A 6,013-nucleotide genomic window follows, 5' to 3' on the forward strand; every position below is an offset into this window, starting at 1 on the left:
TTTTTTTTAAAAAAAAATACCTAATCCTACTCAAACTATTCTAAAAAATAGAGGAGGAAGGAATACTTCCAAACTTATTCTACAAGGTTGGTATTACCCTGATACCAAAACCAGACAAAAACACATCAAGAAAAGAAAACAACAGGTTAATATCTCTGATGAATGTAGGTGCAAAAATTCTCAACAAAATACCGTTACAGCAAACCAAATTCAACAACACATTAAAAAGGTCATTCATCAAGACCAAGTGGGATTTATCCCACGGATCCAAGAATGGTTCAACATATGCTACTCAATCAATGTGATGCATCATATCTAGAGAATGAAGGAAAATGCGTGGTGTGGTGGCTCATGTCTATAATCCAAGCACACACTTGGGGAGGCTGAGGCAGAAGGATCTCTGAGTTTGAGACCAGCCTTGGAAATATAGGGAGACCTTGTCTCTACAAAAAATTAATAAATTAGCCAAGTGTGGTGGCACATGCCAGTAGTCTCAGCTACTCAGGAGACTAAGGTGGGAGGATTGCTTGAGCCCAGGAGGCAGAGATTGCTATGAGCCAAGACTGCACCACTGCACTTAAGCCTGGGCAACAGAGTGAGACCCTGTCCCCAAAACAGCAACAACAATGAGAATGAAGGACAAAAACGATATGATCATTTCAATTGATATTGAAAAAGAATTTGGTAAAGTTCAGCATCTCTTCATGATAAAAAAAAATCAAAAAACTGGGTATAGAAGGAACATACCACAACACAATAAAAGCCGTATATGACAGACTCATGGCTAGCATCATACTGAATGGAGAAAAATACTGAAAGCCTTCCCTATAAAATCTGGAATATGACAAAGATGCCCACTTTCACCACTGTCATTCAACATAGTACTGGAAGTTCTAGCTAGAGCAATTAGACCAGACAAAGAAATGAAGGAGATCCAAATGAGAAAGGAAGAAGTCAAATTATCCTTGTTTGCAGATCATAGTATCTTATATTAGAAAAACCTAAAGACTCCACCAAAAAACTGTTAGAATTGATTAGTAAATTCAGTAAAGTTGCAGGATACAAAACCAACATACAAAAATCAGCAGCATTTCTATACATAAACAGTGAACAACCACAATCAATTTTAGAACATTTTCATCACTCCCCTCAAATCCAGTATCCATGAATATTTACTCCCTATTTCTGCCCAAACTCCCACAGTCTTCAGCCTAGACAACCATGAATCTACCTCCTGTGTCTACAGATTTTCCTATTCTGAGCATTTCATACAAATGGAAGCACACAATATGTGGTCTTTTGAAACTGGTTTCTTTTACTTAGCATAATGTTTCAAGGTTCTTCCATGTCATAGCATGCATCAGTACCTTATTCTTTTTTTTTTTTTTTTTTTTTTTTGAGATGGGGGTCTCACTCTGTCACTCAGGCTGGAGTGCAATATTGCAATCTTGGCTCACTGCAACCTCCACCTCCTGGGTTCAAGCCATTCTCCTACCTCAGCCTCCCAAGTAGGTATGTGCCACCACGCCCAACTAATTTTTTTATTTTTAGTAGAGACAGGGTTTCACCATGTTGGTCAGGCTGGTCTTGAACTCCTGACCTCAAGTAATCTGCCCGCCTCAGCCTCCCAAAGTGCTGAGATTATAGATGTGAGCCACCACACCCGGCCTTTTTTTCCTTTTTATTGTTGAATAATGTTCCATCCTATGACTGTATCACATTTTCTTTATCTGTTCATTGGTTGACAAACATTTGGGTTGTTTGCACTTTTTGGCTATTATGGATAATCTGCTATGTACATTCATGTCCAGTTGTTGCTTGGTATCTGTGGGGAACTGGTTCTAAGACCACCATGGATACTAAAAGCCAAGGATACTCAAGTCCCTTAGTATTTGCATATAAACTACACATAAACTTTGGTCTACCGTAAATCATCTCTAGATTACGTATAATACCTCATACAATGTAAATGCTATGTAAATAGTTGTATATTGTATTTTTAATTTTTTATTACTGTTTACTGCATCATTTTTAATGCCCCATCAGCTTTCAGGATATTATTTTTTATCTTTTTCCCCGAAATATTTTTGATCCATGGTTGAAGGCAAGGATGTGGACTTCATGGATGTAGAGGGCCAAGTGTACATGGTTTTACAGAGATGTATATTTATTTTAATTTCTCTTGGTTATATACCTAGGAACAGGTGGGTCAAATAATAACTGTATGTTTAATGTTTTGTATATTGCCAAACTGTTTTCCACAGTGTTTACCATTTTGTATTCTCACCAGCAATATATGAGAATTTCTCCACATCCTTGCCTACACTTATGTGAGGAGGAAAAACAGTTTTTTTTCTCTCTACTCACAGACTCAACACCAGACACTTCTGTGACCGGATATGTAAAGGTATTTCCTGACACACCAACTTCTCTAGTGAACACCAACTGGGTGTCCCACAAGATTGTCCCCAACTTCCAACACCAATCCAAGTAGGTTGTCACCTACACTTCTGACCAATGGGCTATAAAATCCCCTGATGCCTTTTCCAGAGTTTGGTGGGTAGAGCTGAAAGTTTCAACCCTCTAATCACTTAGTCTTTCTGGCGACCAGTCCCATCCTGAGGCTATCTCGGAGCCCCGACCCAGATAGAAAATGCCAAAGGTTTTAGGTCCTCTGTGACAGGAACTGGGGACAAAGACCAAAAGTATTTCATATTATACTACAATTTGTTAATGTCCATTTTTAAAAATTACAGCCATCCTTTTAGGTGTGAAGTGGTATCTCGTAATGTTTATTTGCATTTCCCTAATGACTAATGATGTTGCATCTTTTTGTTAGGTTATTGGCAATTCATATATCTTCTTTGGAAAACTATTCAGGTTCTTCCCCATTAAAAAATTTTTTTTGGCTGGGTGCAGTGGCTCGCGCCTGTAATCTCAGCACTTAGGGAGGCTGAGGCAGGTGGATCATGAGGTTAGGAGATCAAGACCATCCTGGCTAACACGGTGAAACCCCGTCTCTACTAAAAATACAAAAAAGTTAGCTGGGCGTGGTGACGGGTGCCTGTAGTCCCAGCTACTCAGGAGGCTGAGGCAGGAGAATGGCATGAACCTGGGAGGCGGAGCTTACAGTGAGCCGAGATAGCGCCACTGCACTCCAGCCTGGGTGACAGAGCGAGACTCCGTCTCAAAAAAAAAATTTTTTTTTGTTTAGAAACATGGTCTCACTGTCACCCAGCCTGGAGTGCAATGGCGTTATCACAGCTCAGTGCAGCCTCAACCTACCAGGCTCAAGCAATCCTCCCACTTCAGCCTTCCATGTAGCTACGACCACAGGCATGCGCCACTACCCCTGGCTATTTTTTGTTTTTTTCTGGTAGTGATTGGGGGGGGGATACGGAGTCTCACTGTGTTGCCCAGGCTGGTCTTGAACTCCTGGGCTCAAGTGATCCTGATGCCTCGGCCTCCCTAAAGTGTTGGGATTACAGGTGTGAGCCACAGAGTCCAGCCACTAGCACACCCATTTTTTCATTGAGCTATTGGTCTTTTCATTACTGAGTTGCAAAAGTTCTTTATGTGTTCTGAATACAAGCCCCTTATCAGATATATGATTTACAAATATTTTCTTGGGCTAATTGCCTCTTAGCTTCAATGTCAAAAAAAGAACAGTATGTGAAGGCCAAAACAACATCATCTTAGATGGGAGGTCAAAGTAGCTCCATCTTGGAGGGTAATCTGCCATGTTGACTTCAGATTAACCTCAGTTCTGGGAATGCCTCTGAGATGCCCAGTTCATCTACTGTCCCTTATGTGAGAGCAAATACTTACCATCAATCTTGCCGTCAGGGAAAATTCCTACCCATTCTCTCTGAAGCCAACTTGCCCCTCACCTCTGGTATATAAACCCTGGGCCTAGGAAGTAATAGTGTGGGGATCTGCCATCTTTTTTCACTGCCTCTGGTGACATAGACATGGCTTCTGTTCATAAGTCTCTATTAAATGTTTCCTTCTAAGAAATTGGATTTGCCAGCCTCTTTCTTTGACTTCTCAGCTTCCTCCGACTTTGTGGTAGGTTTGGATAGACTGCCCACCTCAGAAAAACCTGCCACCACTACTTACAGGATACTCCTGGGTAGATGTAGATTGGATTGACAAAGAGTGGAAAAAATTTCGAAAGCAGATTCTAGATTGGTTATCAATTCAGTTCAACTAATTTCCCACACTAATGAACACTGCCTATGGACAAGCTATTTTAAGCCCATAGAGAAGTTGCAAGAAGGTTGCAATCACAACATAAAGGAGTAAAGTGGAGACTGCTAACATTGCAAAATACTGTAAGTAGAAATTGTTTTAAAATGTCAGTATCTCCAAGGCCTAGCAAATGTTCTGCACATCTAGTCCACAAACATTTGCTCAATATAACTAAGCTGAGATAAGAAATAACTATATGTGCCAGGTTTGTTGGCTCATGCCTGTAATCTCAGCACTTTGGGAGGCTGAGGCGGGCGGATCTCCAGAGGTCAGGAGTTCAAGACCAGCCTGACCAACGTGGTGAAACTCCATCTCTACTAAAAATACTAAATTAGCTGGGCGTGGTGGCGTATGCCTGTAACCCCAGCTACTTGGAAGGCTGAGGCAGGAAAATTGCTTGGAACCAGGAGGTGGAGGTTGCAGTGAGCCAAGATCGTGCCATTGCACTCCAGCCTGGACAACAAGAGTGAGACTCAATCTCAAAAAACAAACAAACAAACAAAAACTACATGGCAGAAAATTGAAAGTAACACAGAAATATAGACATCTGCTAGTATTGTAGCTGTCTAAATCAACCCTTGAATTGGAATAGGGGCAGAAGATGAGAATAGTGGGGGCAAATGACAAAGAAAGAAAGAGACATGAAAGGACGGACTTTAAGAACATATCAAGGAGACCTCTGGTAAGATGAAGAAAACCTGGTGGGCAAAGTCAGGCTGACATGTGCTTCCAGGGATTAAGAATTTTTAAAGGCCAGGTGCCATAGCTCACACTTGTAATCCCAGCAATTTGGGAGGCCCAGGCAGGCGGTTTGCTTGAGCCTAGGAGACCAGCCTGAGCAACATGGAGAACCACATCTCCATAAAATATGAAGTTTTGCCAGGCATGGTGGTGCACACCAGTGGTCCCAGATACTTGGGAAGCTGAGGTGGAAGGATCACTTGACCTTGGGAGGTTGAGGCTGCAGTGAGCCGAGATCACACCACTGCACTCCAGCCAGAGTGAGACCCTGTCTCAAAAAATTTGTATATTTTTAAAAACACTCACATAGAGAAAATCAGGTGAACTCTTTTTGGACCGACAATTAAGGCATCAGTGGGTGCAAGGTTTCTTATTAGCCCCACTGTTCTCTGCCACACGTTGTTTAATGTAGACAACAGAAAACACTGAAGGATATAAAAGGCCTAATTTTTCCCTAAGTAGCTAAAGAGGAAAGCAACAGAAACTATGCCATGAAGTGAGAACAAAAGTGGTGAGATTAATTTTAAATTCTATTTTCTTTTCTGCTTTCATGACTCAGCTAGGCCCACAAATGACCCTTGGAATTTTCTGATAGTGGCCAACTTTGCATGGTGTTTGCTTGATATAATTTCCCACTAGACAGTCCTCAATGCAGAAGAGGACTCAAGGAAACCGAAGATTCTTCATTCATTCATTCACTCACTCACTAATTTATCTAACCAATATATATTGAGTACTTGGGCTCTGCCCTAGGTACTATGGATGCAATAATTTAAAAAATGAAGATTCACCCCTCCCACCAGTCTGAGGAAAGGCAGACATAAATAAATAAAAAAATGAGTAAATATCTGAGGTGCTATGTGCTCTGAAGATGGGGATTGGCAAGGGAATAGATGGTAAGGGGAGCTGTTTTAGGCAATGATCAGGGAAGATCCCTCTAATACAATTATCAGTGACCAGAGATCTGAATGAAGCAAGAGAATGGTCCCTGTAACTCTCTCTCTCTTTTTTTTTTTTTTTT

The 6,013-nt window shown here is 41.2% G+C and overlaps 1 long non-coding RNA gene across 1 annotated transcript in view; it reads right to left on the reverse strand.

Annotated features, from left to right (window-relative positions):
• The window catches only part of LOC105547223, a 57,427-nt gene that overhangs the window by 17,958 nt on the left and 33,456 nt on the right, over window positions 1–6,013 (reverse strand). The gene's annotated exons all lie outside the window — the stretch shown is intronic.

Source organism: Mandrillus leucophaeus, unplaced genomic scaffold (assembly GCF_000951045.1).
Source record: "Mandrillus leucophaeus isolate KB7577 unplaced genomic scaffold, Mleu.le_1.0 Scaffold381, whole genome shotgun sequence".
Classification (NCBI taxonomy): domain Eukaryota; kingdom Metazoa; phylum Chordata; class Mammalia; order Primates; family Cercopithecidae; genus Mandrillus; species Mandrillus leucophaeus.